Below are 17,657 nucleotides of genomic sequence, written 5' to 3'. Positions count from 1 at the left end.
ATGCTCTTGAGCTTGAAACACACACTACAAGACCGGTGTTAACTAGCGAAATGGTCGGCAGAGTGCCGTCACCGCGAGTTTCCACTGGCACTTGCACATCTAAAACAACGTCGGAAAGTAACTCGTTCGCCTTTTGAGTCACATCAAGTATGAGTGTTAATTTTGACGCCACTAGCTCTGCAGGTTGTCATGCAATTCCTTACCTCTCAGAAATGATTATGAAATAAAAGTGAAGTACGTGAAGAGTGTGACGTTAGGAAAACATTAGGCAGCATGGAGAGATTCTGTATGGGACCACCCAACCCAAACGAGTACTGTGTGACGTGCTGCCCGGCAAGTATTCACTGAAGCAGCCTGGCTAGCTCAGTCGGTAGAGCATGAGACTCTTAATCTCAGAGTCGTGGGTTCGAGCCCCACGCTGGGCGTAACGGAATTTTGTTCCGCTGCAGATGTAAATTACCGTTTTTCTGATTAACGTGATGTAATGGAAATAGCAACTTTAAACTTTGCCTACGTCTCAGTCAGTCGCAAGGAAACTGTATTTGAAGGTGAAGGTGATTTTGTAGACATGTGTGAAAGACATGTTCTGAAATGCTAGTGTTGTTGTTTGGAGAGGACATCGGTTACGTGTCAGATGTGTAGCCAAGCAGTAATGGGTCGCCATAGCTGCAAATATTAGTCGGTAATATGAAGTGTTGTCAGCTGAAGTCTGATGATCCAGACGACCGTAAGGACGAAGTACGCAAAGGTACCGCTAGGCCGCGCCTCTTTAGCTCAGTGGTAGAGCACTGGACTAGTAAACAAAAGGTCGTGAGTTCCATCCTCAAAGGAAGAAGTAGAATTTTGGAAATCAGTTGCGCGTCGTGGCCGTATAGCAAACAGTATCTGTGATGACGAACAATTAGCGACATGCCTTTTATTAAGAATTACTCTCAGATGTGATTAAGGCGAATGGCGCAGATAAAGCATTTGCCAAGCGGTTCAGCATAAGGTGGGACGAGGCAGTCTGAATTACATTTTATAGATGTATTTCTCACATATGTCAGAGCCTCTCGCGGTCGTCGTCGTCGTCGTCGTCGTCGTCGCCGCCGCCGCTTCTGCAGAAGTAGCAAATGGCCATCGTGGCAAATGCGGCGAGGCACGCCCTGCCTTCGATTCCGTATGCACAAAGTGTGTGGTATTGTTTCCCAGTCTATATTTGGTCGGTCACGTAAGAGGTTGAATGTAACGAATGGGTGGGAAAGAGCAAGGGCAGCGGCTGTGTAGAACGAAAACACAAATTATCAGGGGTGTGAGCGTTTCGAGATGAGTCATATACAAGTTGCACTTGGTCGTCAGTGACTGTGTGGCCTAATTGATAAGGCGTCGGACTTCGGAACTGAAGATTACAGGTTCGAATGCTGTCACGCTCGTGTTCTATCAGTTCTGAAAAAGAAACATACCGTTTTAATGTAGCATTTGAGCAGTACGAAACCGTCTGAATGTTGCTGTTGACCATTTTCTGCTTGGAGATGCTCTTGAGCTTGAAACACACACTACAAGACCGGTGTTAACTAGCGAAATGGTCGGCAGAGTGCCGTCACCGCGAGTTTCCACTGGCACTTGCACATCTAAAACAACGTCGGAAAGTAACTCGTTCGCCTTTTGAGTCACATCAAGTATGAGTGTTAATTTTGACGCCACTAGCTCTGCAGGTTGTCATGCAATTCCTTACCTCTCAGAAACGATTATGAAATAAAAGTGAAGTACGTGACGAGTGTGACGTTAGGAAAACATTAGGCAGCATGGAGAGATTCTGTATGGGACCACCCAACCCAAACGAGTACTGTGTGACGTGCTGCCCGGCAAGTATTCACCGAAGCAGCCCGGCTAGCTCAGTCGGTAGAGCATGAGACTCTTAATCTCAGGGTCGTGGGTTCGAGCCCCACGCTGGGCGAAACGGAATTTTGTTCCGCTGCAGATGTAAATTACCGTTTTTCTGATTAACGTGATGTAATGGAAATAGCAACTTTAAACTTTGCCTACGTCTCAGTCAGTCGCAAGGAAACTGTATTTAAAGGTGAAGGTGATTTTGTAGACATGTGTGAAAGACATGTTCTGAAATGCTAGTGTTGTTGTTTGGAGAGGACATCGGTTACGTGTCAGATGTGTAGCCAAGCAGTAATGGGTCGCCATAGCTGCAAATATTAGTCGGTAATATGAAGTGTTATCAGCTGAAGTCTGATGATCCAGACGACCGTAAGGACGAAGTACGCAAAGGTACCGCTAGGCCGCGCCTCTTTAGCTCAGCGGTAGAGCACTGGACTAGTAAACCAAAGGTCGTGAGTTCCATCCTCAAAGGAACAAGTCGAATTTTGGAAATCAGTTGCGCGTCGTGGCCGTATAGCAAACACTATCTGTGATGACGAACAATTAGCGACATGCCTTTTATTAAGAATTACTCTCAGATGTGATTAAGGCGAATGGCGCAGATAAAGCCTTTGCCAAAGCGGTTCAGCATAAGGTGGGACGAGGCAGTCTGAATTACATTTTATAGATGTATTTCTCACATATGTCAGAGCCTCTCGCGGTCGTCGTCGTCGTCGTCGTCGTCGTCGCCGCCGCCGCTTCTGCAGAAGTAGCAAATGGCCATCGTGGCAAATGCGGCGAGGCACGCCCTGCCTTCGATTCCGTATGCACAAAGTGTGTGGTATTGTTTCCCAGTCTATATTTGGTCGGTCACGTAAGAGGTTGAATGTAACGAATGGGTTGGAAAGAGCAAGGGCAGCGGCTGTGTAGAACGAAAACACAAATTATCAGGGGTGTGAGCGTTTCGAGATTAGTCATATACAAGTTGCACTTGGTCGTCAGTGACTGTGTGGCCTAATTGATAAGGCGTCGGAATTCGGAACTGAAGATTACAGGTTCGAATGCTGTCACGCTCGTGTTCTATCAGTTCTGAAAAAGAAACATACCGTTTTAATGTAGCATTTGAGCAGTACGAAACCGTCTGAATGTTGCTGTTGACCATTTTCTGCTTGGAGATGCTCTTGAGCTTGAAACACACACTACAAGACCGGTGTTAACTAGCGAAATGGTCGGCAGAGTGCCGTCACTGCGAGTTTCCACTGGCACTTGCACATCTAAAACAACGTCGGAAAGTAACTCGTTCGCCTTTTGAGTCACATCAAGTATGAGTGTTAATTTTGACGCCACTAGCTCTGCAGGTTGTCATGCAATTCCTTACCTCTCAGAAACGATTATGAAGTAAAAGTGAAGTACGTGACGAGTGTGACGTTAGGAAAACATTAGGCAGCATGGAGAGATTCTGTATGGGACCACCCAACCCAAACGAGTACTGTGTGACGTGCTGCCCGGCAAGTATTCACCGAAGCAGCCCGGCTAGCTCAGTCGGTAGAGCATGAGACTCTTAATCTCAGGGTCGTGGGTTCGAGCCCCACGCTGGGCGAAACGGAATTTTGTTCCGCTGCAGATGTAAATTACCGTTTTTCTGATTAACGTGATGTAATGGAAATAGCAACTTTAAACTTTGCCTACGTGTCAGTCAGTCGCAAGGAAACTGTATTTGAAGGTGAAGGTGATTTTGTAGACATGTGTGAAAGACATGTTCTGAAATGCTAGTGTTGTTGTTTGGAGAGGACATCGGTTACGTGTCAGATGTGTAGCCAAGCAGTAATGGGTCGCCATAGCTGCAAATATTAGTCGGTAATATGAAGTGTTGTCAGCTGAAGTCTGATGATCCAGACGACCGTAAGGACGAAGTACGCAAAGGTACCGCTAGGCCGCGCCTCTTTAGCTCAGCGGTAGAGCACTGGACTAGTAAACCAAAGGTCGTGAGTTCCATCCTCAAAGGAACAAGTCGAATTTTGGAAATCAGTTGCGCGTCGTGGCCGTATAGCAAACACTATCTGTGATGACGAACAATTAGCGACATGCCTTTTATTAAGAATTACTCTCAGATGTGATTAAGGCGAATGGCGCAGATAAAGCCTTTGCCAAAGCGGTTCAGCATAAGGTGGGACGAGGCAGTCTGAATTACATTTTATAGATGTATTTCTCACATATGTCAGAGCCTCTCGCGGTCGTCGTCGTCGTCGTCGTCGTCGTCGTCGCCGCCGCTTCTGCAGAAGTAGCAAATGGCCATCGTGGCAAATGCGGCGAGGCACGCCCTGCCTTCGATTCCGTATGCACAAAGTGTGTGGTCTTGTTTCCCAGTCTATATTTGGTCGGTCACGTAAGAGGTTGAATGTAACGAATGGGTGGGAAAGAGCAAGGGCAGCGGCTGTGTAGAACGAAAACACAAATTATCAGGGGTGTGAGCGTTTCGAGATTAGTCATATACAAGTTGCACTTGGTCGTCAGTGACTGTGTGGCCTAATAGATAAGGCGTCGGACTTCGGAACTGAAGATTACAGGTTCGAATGCTGTCACGCTCGTGTTTTATCAGTTCTGAAAAAGAAACATACCGTTTTAATGTAGCATTTGAGCAGTACGAAACCGTCTGAATGTTGCTGTTGACCATTTTCTGCTTGGAGATGCTCTTGAGCTTGAAACACACACTACAAGACCGGTGTTAACTAGCGAAATGGTCGGCAGAGTGCCGTCACCGCGAGTTTCCACTGGCACTTGCACATCTAAAACAACGTCGGAAAGTAACTCGTTCGCCTTTTGAGTCACATCAAGTATGAGTGTTAATTTTGACGCCACTAGCTCTGCAGGTTGTCATGCAATTCCTTACCTCTCAGAAATGATTATGAAATAAAAGTGAAGTACGTGAAGAGTGTGACGTTAGGAAAACATTAGGCAGCATGGAGAGATTCTGTATGGGACCACCCAACCCAAACGAGTACTGTGTGACGTGCTGCCCGGCAAGTATTCACCGAAGCAGCCCGGCTAGCTCAGTCGGTAGAGCATGAGACTCTTAATCTCAGGGTCGTGGGTTCGAGCCCCACGCTGGGCGAAACGGAATTTTGTTCCGCTGCAGATGTAAATTACCGTTTTTCTGATTAACGTGATGTAATGGAAATAGCAACTTTAAACTTTGCCTACGTCTCAGTCAGTCGCAAGGAAACTGTATTTGAAGGTGAAGGTGATTTTGTAGACATGTGTGAAAGACATGTTCTGAAATGCTAGTGTTGTTGTTTGGAGAGGACATCGGTTACGTGTCAGATGTGTAGCCAAGCAGTAATGGGTCGCCATAGCTGCAAATATTAGTCGGTAATATGAAGTGTTGTCAGCTGAAGTCTGACGATCCAGACGACCGTAAGGACGAAGTACGCAAAGGTACCGCTAGGCCGCGCCTCTTTAGCTCAGCGGTAGAGCACTGGACTAATAAACCAAAGGTCGTGAGTTCCATCCTCAAAGGAAGAAGTCGAATTTTGGAAATCAGTTGCGCGTCGTGGCCGTATAGCAAACACTATCTGTGATGACGAACAATTAGCGACATGCCTTTTATTAAGAATTACTCTCAGATGTGATTAAGGCGAATGGCGCAGATAAAGCCTTTGCCAAAGCGGTTCAGCATAAGGTGGGACGAGGCAGTCTGAATTACATTTTATAGATGTATTTCTCACATATGTCAGAGCCTTTCGCGGTCGTCGTCGTCGTCGTCGTCGTCGCCGCCGCCGCTTCTGCAGAAGTAGCAAATGGCCATCGTGGCAAATGCGGCGAGGTACGCCCTGCCTTCGATTCCGTATGCACAAAGTGTGTGGTCTTGTTTCCCAGTCTATATTTGGTCGGTCACGTAAGAGGTTGAATGTAACGAATGGGTGGGAAAGAGCAAGGGCAGCGGCTGTGTAGAACGAAAACACAAATTATCAGGGGTGTGAGCGTTTCGAGATTAGTCATATACAAGTTGCACTTGGTCGTCAGTGACTGTGTGGCCTAATAGATAAGGCGTCGGACTTCGGAACTGAAGATTACAGGTTCGAATGCTGTCACGCTCGTGTTTTATCAGTTCTGAAAAAGAAACATACCGTTTTAATGTAGCATTTGAGCAGTACGAAACCGTCTGAATGTTGCTGTTGACCATTTTCTGCTTGGAGATGCTCTTGAGCTTGAAACACACACTACAAGACCGGTGTTAACTAGCGAAATGGTCGGCAGAGTGCCGTCACCGCGAGTTTCCACTGGCACTTGCACATCTAAAACAACGTCGGAAAGTAACTCGTTCGCCTTTTGAGTCACATCAAGTATGAGTGTTAATTTTGACGCCACTAGCTCTGCAGGTTGTCATGCAATTCCTTACCTCTCAGAAATGATTATGAAATAAAAGTGAAGTACGTGAAGAGTGTGACGTTAGGAAAACATTAGGCAGCATGGAGAGATTCTGTATGGGACCACCCAACCCAAACGAGTACTGTGTGACGTGCTGCCCGGCAAGTATTCACCGAAGCATCCCGGCTAGCTCAGTCGGTAGAGCATGAGACTCTTAATCTCAGGGTCGTGGGTTCGAGCCCCACGCTGGGCGAAACGGAATTTTGTTCCGCTGCAGATGTAAATTACCGTTTTTCTGATTAACGTGATGTAATGGAAATAGCAACTTTAAACTTTGCCTACGTCTCAGTCAGTCGCAAGGAAACTGTATTTGAAGGTGAAGGTGATTTTGTAGACATGTGTGAAAGACATGTTCTGAAATGCTAGTGTTGTTGTTTGGAGAGGACATCGGTTACGTGTCAGATGTGTAGCCAAGCAGTAATGGGTCGCCATAGCTGCAAATATTAGTCGGTAATATGAAGTGTTGTCAGCTGAAGTCTGATGATCCAGACGACCGTAAGGACGAAGTACGCAAAGGTACCGCTAGGCCGCGCCTCTTTAGCTCAGTGGTAGAGCACTGGACTAGTAAACAAAAGGTCGTGAGTTCCATCCTCAAAGGAAGAAGTCGAATTTTGGAAATCAGTTGCGCGTCGTGGCCGTATAGCAAACACTATCTGTGATGACGAACAATTAGCGACATGCCTTTTATTAAGAATTACTCTCAGATGTGATTAAGGCGAATGGCGCAGATAAAGCCTTTGCCAAAGCGGTTCAGCATAAGGTGGGACGAGGCAGTCTGAATTACATTTTATAGATGTATTTCTCACATATGTCAGAGCCTCTCGCGGTCGTCGTCGTCGTCGTCGTCGTCGCCGCCGCCGCTTCTGCAGAAGTAGCAAATGGCCATCGTGGCAAATGCGGCGAGGCACGCCCTGCCTTCGATTCCGTATGCACAAAGTGTGTGGTCTTGTTTCCCAGTCTATATTTGGTCGGTCACGTAAGAGGTTGAATGTAACGAATGGGTGGGAAAGAGCAAGGGCAGCGGCTGTGTAGAACGAAAACACAAATTATCAGGGGTGTGAGCGTTTCGAGATTAGTCATATACAAGTTGCACTTGGTCGTCAGTGACTGTGTGGCCTAATAGATAAGGCGTCGGACTTCGGAACTGAAGATTACAGGTTCGAATGCTGTCACGCTCGTGTTTTATCAGTTCTGAAAAAGAAACATACCGTTTTAATGTAGCATTTGAGCAGTACGAAACCGTCTGAATGTTGCTGTTGACCATTTTCTGCTTGGAGATGCTCTTGAGCTTGAAACACACACTACAAGACCGGTGTTAACTAGCGAAATGGTCGGCAGAGTGCCGTCACCGCGAGTTTCCACTGGCACTTGCACATCTAAAACAACGTCGGAAAGTAACTCGTTCGCCTTTTGAGTCACATCAAGTATGAGTGTTAATTTTGACGCCACTAGCTCTGCAGGTTGTCATGCAATTCCTTACCACTCAGAAATGATTATGAAATAAAAGTGAAGTACGTGAAGAGTGTGACGTTAGGAAAACATTAGGCAGCATGGAGAGATTCTGTATGGGACCACCCAACCCAAACGAGTACTGTGTGACGTGCTGCCCGGCAAGTATTCACCGAAGCAGCCCGGCTAGCTCAGTCGGTAGAGCATGAGACTCTTAATCTCAGGGTCGTGGGTTCGAGCCCCACGCTGGGCGAAACGGAATTTTGTTCCGCTGCAGATGTAAATTACCGTTTTTCTGATTAACGTGATGTAATGGAAATAGCAACTTTAAACTTTGCCTACGTCTCAGTCAGTCGCAAGGAAACTGTATTTGAAGGTGAAGGTGATTTTGTAGACATGTGTGAAAGACATGTTCTGAAATGCTAGTGTTGTTGTTTGGAGAGGACATCGGTTACGTGTCAGATGTGTAGCCAAGCAGTAATGGGTCGCCATAGCTGCAAATATTAGTCGGTAATATGAAGTGTTGTCAGCTGAAGTCTGATGATCCAGACGACCGTAAGGACGAAGTACGCAAAGGTACCGCTAGGCCGCGCCTCTTTAGCTCAGTGGCAGAGCACTGGACTAGTAAACCAAAGGTCGTGAGTTCCATCCTCAAAGGAAGAAGTCGAATTTTGGAAATCAGTTGCGCGTCGTGGCCGTATAGCAAACACTATCTGTGATGACGAACAATTAGCAACATGCCTTTTATTAAGAATTACTCTCAGATGTGATTAAGGCGAATGGCGCAGATAAAGCCTTTGCCAAAGCGGTTCAGCATAAGGTGGGACGAGGCAGTCTGAATTACATTTTATAGATGTATTTCTCACATATGTCAGAGCCTCTCGCGGTCGTCGTCGTCGTCGTCGTCGTCGTCGCCGCCGCCGCTTCTGCAGAAGTAGCAAATGGCCATCGTGGCAAATGCGGCGAGGCACGCCCTGCCTTCGATTCCGTATGCACAAAGTGTGTGGTCTTGTTTCCCAGTCTATATTTGGTCGGTCACGTAAGAGGTTGAATGTAACGAATGGGTGGGAAAGAGCAAGGGCAGCGGCTGTGTAGAACGAAAACACAAATTATCAGGGATGTGAGCGTTTCGAGATTAGTCATATACAAGTTGCATTTGGTCGTCAGTGACTGTGTGGCCTAATAGATAAGGCGTCGGACTTCGGAACTGAAGATTACAGGTTCGAATGCTGTCACGCTCGTGTTTTATCAGTTCTGAAAAAGAAACATACCGTTTTAATGTAGCATTTGAGCAGTACGAAACCGTCTGAATGTTGCTGTTGACCATTTTCTGCTTGGAGATGCTCTTGAGCTTGAAACACACACTACAAGACCGGTGTTAACTAGCGAAATGGTCGGCAGAGTGCCGTCACCGCGAGTTTCCACTGGCACTTGCACATCTAAAACAACGTCGGAAAGTAACTCGTTCGCCTTTTGAGTCACATCAAGTATGAGTGTTAATTTTGACGCCACTAGCTCTGCAGGTTGTCATGCAATTCCTTACCTCTCAGAAATGATTATGAAATAAAAGTGAAGTACGTGAAGAGTGTGACGTTAGGAAAACATTAGGCAGCATGGAGAGATTCTGTATGGGACCACCCAACCCAAACGAGTACTGTGTGACGTGCTGCCCGGCAAGTATTCACCGAAGCATCCCGGCTAGCTCAGTCGGTAGAGCATGAGACTCTTAATCTCAGGGTCGTGGGTTCGAGCCCCACGCTGGGCGAAACGGAATTTTGTTCCGCTGCAGATGTAAATTACCGTTTTTCTGATTAACGTGATGTAATGGAAATAGCAACTTTAAACTTTGCCTACGTCTCAGTCAGTCGCAAGGAAACTGTATTTGAAGGTGAAGGTGATTTTGTAGACATGTGTGAAAGACATGTTCTGAAATGCTAGTGTTGTTGTTTGGAGAGGACATCGGTTACGTGTCAGATGTGTAGCCAAGCAGTAATGGGTCGCCATAGCTGCAAATATTAGTCGGTAATATGAAGTGTTGTCAGCTGAAGTCTGATGATCCAGACGACCGTAAGGACGAAGTACGCAAAGGTACCGCTAGGCCGCGCCTCTTTAGCTCAGTGGTAGAGCACTGGACTAGTAAACAAAAGGTCGTGAGTTCCATCCTCAAAGGAAGAAGTCGAATTTTGGAAATCAGTTGCGCGTCGTGGCCGTATAGCAAACACTATCTGTGATGACGAACAATTAGCGACATGCCTTTTATTAAGAATTACTCTCAGATGTGATTAAGGCGAATGGCGCAGATAAAGCCTTTGCCAAAGCGGTTCAGCATAAGGTGGGACGAGGCAGTCTGAATTACATTTTATAGATGTATTTCTCACATATGTCAGAGCCTCTCGCGGTCGTCGTCGTCGTCGTCGTCGTCGTCGCCGCCGCCGCTTCTGCAGAAGTAGCAAATGGCCATCGTGGCAAATGCGGCGAGGCACGCCCTGCCTTCGATTCCGTATGCACAAAGTGTGTGGTCTTGTTTCCCAGTCTATATTTGGTCGGTCACGTAAGAGGTTGAATGTAACGAATGGGTGGGAAAGAGCAAGGGCAGCGGCTGTGTAGAACGAAAACACAAATTATCAGGGGTGTGAGCGTTTCGAGATTAGTCATATACAAGTTGCACTTGGTCGTCAGTGACTGTGTGGCCTAATAGATAAGGCGTCGGACTTCGGAACTGAAGATTACAGGTTCGAATGCTGTCACGCTCGTGTTTTATCAGTTCTGAAAAAGAAACATACCGTTTTAATGTAGCATTTGAGCAGTACGAAACCGTCTGAATGTTGCTGTTGACCATTTTCTGCTTGGAGATGCTCTTGAGCTTGAAACACACACTACAAGACCGGTGTTAACTAGCGAAATGGTCGGCAGAGTGCCGTCACCGCGAGTTTCCACTGGCACTTGCACATCTAAAACAACGTCGGAAAGTAACTCGTTCGCCTTTTGAGTCACATCAAGTATGAGTGTTAATTTTGACGCCACTAGCTCTGCAGGTTGTCATGCAATTCCTTACCTCTCAGAAATGATTATGAAATAAAAGTGAAGTACGTGAAGAGTGTGACGTTAGGAAAACATTAGGCAGCATGGAGAGATTCTGTATGGGACCACCCAACCCAAACGAGTACTGTGTGACGTGCTGCCCGGCAAGTATTCACCGAAGCATCCCGGCTAGCTCAGTCGGTAGAGCATGAGACTCTTAATCTCAGGGTCGTGGGTTCGAGCCCCACGCTGGGCGAAACGGAATTTTGTTCCGCTGCAGATGTAAATTACCGTTTTTCTGATTAACGTGATGTAATGGAAATAGCAACTTTAAACTTTGCCTACGTCTCTGTCAGTCGCAAGGAAACTGTATTTGAAGGTGAAGGTGATTTTGTAGACATGTGTGAAAGACATGTTCTGAAATGCTAGTGTTGTTGTTTGGAGAGGACATCGGTTACGTGTCAGATGTGTAGCCAAGCAGTAATGGGTCGCCATAGCTGCAAATATTAGTCGGTAATATGAAGTGTTGTCAGCTGAAGTCTGATGATCCAGACGACCGTAAGGACGAAGTACGCAAAGGTACCGCTAGGCCGCGCCTCTTTAGCTCAGTGGTAGAGCACTGGACTAGTAAACAAAAGGTCGTGAGTTCCATCCTCAAAGGAAGAAGTCGAATTTTGGAAATCAGTTGCGCGTCGTGGCCGTATAGCAAACACTATCTGTGATGACGAACAATTAGCGACATGCCTTTTATTAAGAATTACTCTCAGATGTGATTAAGGCGAATGGCGCAGATAAAGCCTTTGCCAAAGCGGTTCAGCATAAGGTGGGACGAGGCAGTCTGAATTACATTTTATAGATGTATTTCTCACATATGTCAGAGCCTCTCGCGGTCGTCGTCGTCGTCGTCGTCGTCGTCGTCGTCGCCGCCGCCGCTTCTGCAGAAGTAGCAAATGGCCATCGTGGCAAATGCGGCGAGGCACGCCCTGCCTTCGATTCCGTATGCACAAAGTGTGTGGTCTTGTTTCCCAGTCTATATTTGGTCGGTCACGTAAGAGGTTGAATGTAACGAATGGGTGGGAAAGAGCAAGGGCAGCGGCTGTGTAGAACGAAAACACAAATTATCAGGGGTGTGAGCGTTTCGAGATTAGTCATATACAAGTTGCATTTGGTCGTCAGTGACTGTGTGGCCTAATAGATAAGGCGTCGGACTTCGGAACTGAAGATTACAGGTTCGAATGCTGTCACGCTCGTGTTTTATCAGTTCTGAAAAAGAAACATACCGTTTTAATGTAGCATTTGAGCAGTACGAAACCGTCTGAATGTTGCTGTTGACCATTTTCTGCTTGGAGATGCTCTTGAGCTTGAAACACACACTACAAGACCGGTGTTAACTAGCGAAATGGTCGGCAGAGTGCCGTCACCGCGAGTTTCCACTGGCACTTGCACATCTAAAACAACGTCGGAAAGTAACTCGTTCGCCTTTTGAGTCACATCAAGTATGAGTGTTAATTTTGACGCCACTAGCTCTGCAGGTTGTCATGCAATTCCTTACCTCTCAGAAATGATTATGAAATAAAAGTGAAGTACGTGAAGAGTGTGACGTTAGGAAAACATTAGGCAGCATGGAGAGATTCTGTATGGGACCACCCAACCCAAACGAGTACTGTGTGACGTGCTGCCCGGCAAGTATTCACCGAAGCATCCCGGCTAGCTCAGTCGGTAGAGCATGAGACTATTAATCTCAGGGTCGTGGGTTCGAGCCCCACGCTGGGCGAAACGGAATTTTGTTCCGCTGCAGATGTAAATTACCGTTTTTCTGATTAACGTGATGTAATGGAAATAGCAACTTTAAACTTTGCCTACGTCTCTGTCAGTCGCAAGGAAACTGTATTTGAAGGTGAAGGTGATTTTGTAGACATGTGTGAAAGACATGTTCTGAAATGCTAGTGTTGTTGTTTGGAGAGGACATCGGTTACGTGTCAGATGTGTAGCCAAGCAGTAATGGGTCGCCATAGCTGCAAATATTAGTCGGTAATATGAAGTGTTGTCAGCTGAAGTCTGATGATCCAGACGACCGTAAGGACGAAGTACGCAAAGGTACCGCTAGGGCGCGCCTCTTTAGCTCAGTGGTAGAGCACTGGACTAGTAAACAAAAGGTCGTGAGTTCCATCCTCAAAGGAACAAGTCGAATTTTGGAAATCAGTTGCGCGTCGTGGCCGTATAGCAAACACTATCTGTGATGACGAACAATTAGCGACATGCCTTTTATTAAGAATTACTCTCAGATGTGATTAAGGCGAATGGCGCAGATAAAGCCTTTGCCAAAGCGGTTCAGCATAAGGTGGGACGAGGCAGTCTGAATTACATTTTATAGATGTATTTCTCACATATGTCAGAGCCTCTCGCGGTCGTCGTCGTCGTCGTCGTCGTCGTCGTCGCCGCCGCCGCTTCTGCAGAAGTAGCAAATGGCCATCGTGGCAAATGCGGCGAGGCACGCCCTGCCTTCGATTCCGTATGCACAAAGTGTGTGGTCTTGTTTCCCAGTCTATATTTGGTCGGTCACGTAAGAGGTTGAATGTAACGAATGGGTGGGAAAGAGCAAGGGCAGCGGCTGTGTAGAACGAAAACACAAATTATCAGGGGTGTGAGCGTTTCGAGATTAGTCATATACAAGTTGCATTTGGTCGTCAGTGACTGTGTGGCCTAATAGATAAGGCGTCGGACTTCGGAACTGAAGATTACAGGTTCGAATGCTGTCACGCTCGTGTTTTATCAGTTCTGAAAAAGAAACATACCGTTTTAATGTAGCATTTGAGCAGTACGAAACCGTCTGAATGTTGCTGTTGACCATTTTCTGCTTGGAGATGCTCTTGAGCTTGAAACACACACTACAAGACCGGTGTTAACTAGCGAAATGGTCGGCAGAGTGCCGTCACCGCGAGTTTCCACTGGCACTTGCACATCTAAAACAACGTCGGAAAGTAACTCGTTCGCCTTTTGAGTCACATCAAGTATGAGTGTTAATTTTGACGCCACTAGCTCTGCAGGTTGTCATGCAATTCCTTACCTCTCAGAAATGATTATGAAATAAAAGTGAAGTACGTGAAGAGTGTGACGTTAGGAAAACATTAGGCAGCATGGAGAGATTCTGTATGGGACCACCCAACCCAAACGAGTACTGTGTGACGTGCTGCCCGGCAAGTATTCACCGAAGCATCCCGGCTAGCTCAGTCGGTAGAGCATGAGACTCTTAATCTCAGGGTCGTGGGTTCGAGCCCCACGCTGGGCGAAACGGAATTTTGTTCCGCTGCAGATGTAAATTACCGTTTTTCTGATTAACGTGATGTAATGGAAATAGCAACTTTAAACTTTGCCTACGTCTCAGTCAGTCGCAAGGAAACTGTATTTGAAGGTGAAGGTGATTTTGTAGACATGTGTGAAAGACATGTTCTGAAATGCTAGTGTTGTTGTTTGGAGAGGACATCGGTTACGTGTCAGATGTGTAGCCAAGCAGTAATGGGTCGCCATAGCTGCAAATATTAGTCGGTAATATGAAGTGTTGTCAGCTGAAGTCTGATGATCCAGACGACCGTAAGGACGAAGTACGCAAAGGTACCGCTAGGCCGCGCCTCTTTAGCTCAGTGGTAGAGCACTGGACTAGTAAACAAAAGGTCGTGAGTTCCATCCTCAAAGGAAGAAGTCGAATTTTGGAAATCAGTTGCGCGTCGTGGCCGTATAGCAAACACTATCTGTGATGATGAACAATTAGCGACATGCCTTTTATTAAGAATTACTCTCAGATGTGATTAAGGCGAATGGCGCAGATAAAGCCTTTGCCAAAGCGGTTCAGCATAAGGTGGGACGAGGCAGTCTGAATTACATTTTATAGATGTATTTCTCACATATGTCAGAGCCTCTCGCGGTCGTCGTCGTCGTCGTCGTCGTCGTCGCCGCCGCCGCTTCTGCAGAAGTAGCAAATGGCCATCGTGGCAAATGCGGCGAGGCACGCCCTGCCTTCGATTCCGTATGCACAAAGTGTGTGGTCTTGTTTCCCAGTCTATATTTGGTCGGTCACGTAAGAGGTTGAATGTAACGAATGGGTGGGAAAGAGCAAGGGCAGCGGCTGTGTAGAACGAAAACACAAATTATCAGGGGTGTGAGCGTTTCGAGATTAGTCATATACAAGTTGCACTTGGTCGTCAGTGACTGTGTGGCCTAATAGATAAGGCGTCGGACTTCGGAACTGAAGATTACAGGTTCGAATGCTGTCACGCTCGTGTTTTATCAGTTCTGAAAAAGAAACATACCGTTTTAATGTAGCATTTGAGCAGTACGAAACCGTCTGAATGTTGCTGTTGACCATTTTCTGCTTGGAGATGCTCTTGAGCTTGAAACACACACTACAAGACCGGTGTTAACTAGCGAAATGGTCGGCAGAGTGCCGTCACCGCGAGTTTCCACTGGCACTTGCACATCTAAAACAACGTCGGAAAGTAACTCGTTCGCCTTTTGAGTCACATCAAGTATGAGTGTTAATTTTGACGCCACTAGCTCTGCAGGTTGTCATGCAATTCCTTACCTCTCAGAAATGATTATGAAATAAAAGTGAAGTACGTGAAGAGTGTGACGTTAGGAAAACATTAGGCAGCATGGAGAGATTCTGTATGGGACCACCCAACCCAAACGAGTACTGTGTGACGTGCTGCCCGGCAAGTATTCACCGAAGCATCCCGGCTAGCTCAGTCGGTAGAGCATGAGACTCTTAATCTCAGGGTCGTGGGTTCGAGCCCCACGCTGGGCGAAACGGAATTTTGTTCCGCTGCAGATGTAAATTACCGTTTTTCTGATTAACGTGATGTAATGGAAATAGCAACTTTAAACTTTGCCTACGTCTCTGTCAGTCGCAAGGAAACTGTATTTGAAGGTGAAGGTGATTTTGTAGACATGTGTGAAAGACATGTTCTGAAATGCTAGTGTTGTTGTTTGGAGAGGACATCGGTTACGTGTCAGATGTGTAGCCAAGCAGTAATGGGTCGCCATAGCTGCAAATATTAGTCGGTAATATGAAGTGTTGTCAGCTGAAGTCTGATGATCCAGACGACCGTAAGGACGAAGTACGCAAAGGTACCGCTAGGCCGCGCCTCTTTAGCTCAGTGGTAGAGCACTGGACTAGTAAACAAAAGGTCGTGAGTTCCATCCTCAAAGGAAGAAGTCGAATTTTGGAAATCAGTTGCGCGTCGTGGCCGTATAGCAAACACTATCTGTGATGACGAACAATTAGCGACATGCCTTTTATTAAGAATTACTCTCAGATGTGATTAAGGCGAATGGCGCAGATAAAGCCTTTGCCAAAGCGGTTCAGCATAAGGTGGGACGAGGCAGTCTGAATTACATTTTATAGATGTATTTCTCACATATGTCAGAGCCTCTCGCGGTCGTCGTCGTCGTCGTCGTCGTCGTCGTCGCCGCCGCCGCTTCTGCAGAAGTAGCAAATGGCCATCGTGGCAAATGCGGCGAGGCACGCCCTGCCTTCGATTCCGTATGCACAAAGTGTGTGGTCTTGTTTCCCAGTCTATATTTGGTCGGTCACGTAAGAGGTTGAATGTAACGAATGGGTGGGAAAGAGCAAGGGCAGCGGCTGTGTAGAACGAAAACACAAATTATCAGGGGTGTGAGCGTTTCGAGATTAGTCATATACAAGTTGCATTTGGTCGTCAGTGACTGTGTGGCCTAATAGATAAGGCGTCGGACTTCGGAACTGAAGATTACAGGTTCGAATGCTGTCACGCTCGTGTTTTATCAGTTCTGAAAAAGAAACATACCGTTTTAATGTAGCATTTGAGCAGTACGAAACCGTCTGAATGTTGCTGTTGACCATTTTCTGCTTGGAGATGCTCTTGAGCTTGAAACACACACTACAAGACCGGTGTTAACTAGCGAAATGGTCGGCAGAGTGCCGTCACCGCGAGTTTCCACTGGCACTTGCACATCTAAAACAACGTCGGAAAGTAACTCGTTCGCCTTTTGAGTCACATCAAGTATGAGTGTTAATTTTGACGCCACTAGCTCTGCAGGTTGTCATGCAATTCCTTACCTCTCAGAAATGATTATGAAATAAAAGTGAAGTACGTGAAGAGTGTGACGTTAGGAAAACATTAGGCAGCATGGAGAGATTCTGTATGGGACCACCCAACCCAAACGAGTACTGTGTGACGTGCTGCCCGGCAAGTATTCACCGAAGCATCCCGGCTAGCTCAGTCGGTAGAGCATGAGACTCTTAATCTCAGGGTCGTGGGTTCGAGCCCCACGCTGGGCGAAACGGAATTTTGTTCCGCTGCAGATGTAAATTACCGTTTTTCTGATTAACGTGATGTAATGGAAATAGCAACTTTAAACTTTGCCTACGTCTCAGTCAGTCGCAAGGAAACTGTATTTGAAGGTGAAGGTGATTTTGTAGACATGTGTGAAAGACATGTTCTGAAATGCTAGTGTTGTTGTTTGGAGAGGACATCGGTTACGTGTCAGATGTGTAGCCAAGCAGTAATGGGTCGCCATAGCTGCAAATATTAGTCGGTAATATGAAGTGTTGTCAGCTGAAGTCTGATGATCCAGACGACCGTAAGGACGAAGTACGCAAAGGTACCGCTAGGCCGCGCCTCTTTAGCTCAGTGGTAGAGCACTGGACTAGTAAACAAAAGGTCGTGAGTTCCATCCTCAAAGGAAGAAGTCGAATTTTGGAAATCAGTTGCGCGTCGTGGCCGTATAGCAAACACTATCTGTGATGACGAACAATTAGCGACATGCCTTTTATTAAGAATTACTCTCAGATGTGATTAAGGCGAATGGCGCAGATAAAGCCTTTGCCAAAGCGGTTCAGCATAAGGTGGGACGAGGCAGTCTGAATTACATTT

General features: G+C 46.6%; 12 non-coding genes across 12 annotated transcripts; all 12 read left to right on the top strand.

Annotated features, from left to right (window-relative positions):
- The first annotated feature begins 352 nt into the window (after nt 1-352).
- On the top strand, nt 353-425 carry Trnak-cuu (transfer RNA lysine (anticodon CUU)). Its single transcript has one exon. It is a non-coding gene; the product is annotated as a tRNA-Lys (tRNA).
- Nucleotides 426-1,863: 1,438 nt separating this feature from the next.
- Trnak-cuu (transfer RNA lysine (anticodon CUU)) lies at nt 1,864-1,936 on the top strand. The gene has a single exon. It is a non-coding gene; the product is annotated as a tRNA-Lys (tRNA).
- A 1,439-nt stretch (nt 1,937-3,375) lies between these two features.
- Nucleotides 3,376-3,448, top strand: Trnak-cuu (transfer RNA lysine (anticodon CUU)). Its single transcript has one exon. It is a non-coding gene; the product is annotated as a tRNA-Lys (tRNA).
- A 1,439-nt stretch (nt 3,449-4,887) lies between these two features.
- On the top strand, nt 4,888-4,960 carry Trnak-cuu (transfer RNA lysine (anticodon CUU)). Its single transcript has one exon. It is a non-coding gene; the product is annotated as a tRNA-Lys (tRNA).
- Nucleotides 4,961-6,396: 1,436 nt separating this feature from the next.
- Trnak-cuu (transfer RNA lysine (anticodon CUU)) lies at nt 6,397-6,469 on the top strand. The gene has a single exon. It is a non-coding gene; the product is annotated as a tRNA-Lys (tRNA).
- Nucleotides 6,470-7,905: 1,436 nt separating this feature from the next.
- On the top strand, nt 7,906-7,978 carry Trnak-cuu (transfer RNA lysine (anticodon CUU)). Its single transcript has one exon. It is a non-coding gene; the product is annotated as a tRNA-Lys (tRNA).
- Nucleotides 7,979-9,417: 1,439 nt separating this feature from the next.
- On the top strand, nt 9,418-9,490 carry Trnak-cuu (transfer RNA lysine (anticodon CUU)). The gene has a single exon. It is a non-coding gene; the product is annotated as a tRNA-Lys (tRNA).
- Nucleotides 9,491-10,929: 1,439 nt separating this feature from the next.
- Trnak-cuu (transfer RNA lysine (anticodon CUU)) lies at nt 10,930-11,002 on the top strand. Its single transcript has one exon. It is a non-coding gene; the product is annotated as a tRNA-Lys (tRNA).
- A 1,445-nt stretch (nt 11,003-12,447) lies between these two features.
- Trnan-auu (transfer RNA asparagine (anticodon AUU)) lies at nt 12,448-12,520 on the top strand. The gene has a single exon. It is a non-coding gene; the product is annotated as a tRNA-Asn (tRNA).
- Nucleotides 12,521-13,962: 1,442 nt separating this feature from the next.
- Trnak-cuu (transfer RNA lysine (anticodon CUU)) lies at nt 13,963-14,035 on the top strand. Its single transcript has one exon. It is a non-coding gene; the product is annotated as a tRNA-Lys (tRNA).
- A 1,439-nt stretch (nt 14,036-15,474) lies between these two features.
- Trnak-cuu (transfer RNA lysine (anticodon CUU)) lies at nt 15,475-15,547 on the top strand. The gene has a single exon. It is a non-coding gene; the product is annotated as a tRNA-Lys (tRNA).
- Nucleotides 15,548-16,989: 1,442 nt separating this feature from the next.
- Nucleotides 16,990-17,062, top strand: Trnak-cuu (transfer RNA lysine (anticodon CUU)). The gene has a single exon. It is a non-coding gene; the product is annotated as a tRNA-Lys (tRNA).
- Nucleotides 17,063-17,657: the final 595 nt, after the last annotated feature.

The sequence above is a fragment of the Schistocerca gregaria genome, chromosome 8, assembly GCF_023897955.1.
Source record: "Schistocerca gregaria isolate iqSchGreg1 chromosome 8, iqSchGreg1.2, whole genome shotgun sequence".
NCBI lineage: Eukaryota > Metazoa > Arthropoda > Insecta > Orthoptera > Acrididae > Schistocerca > Schistocerca gregaria.
The sequence above is the reverse complement of the archived record's forward strand: the minus strand, read 5'-3'. Positions and strand labels throughout refer to the sequence as shown.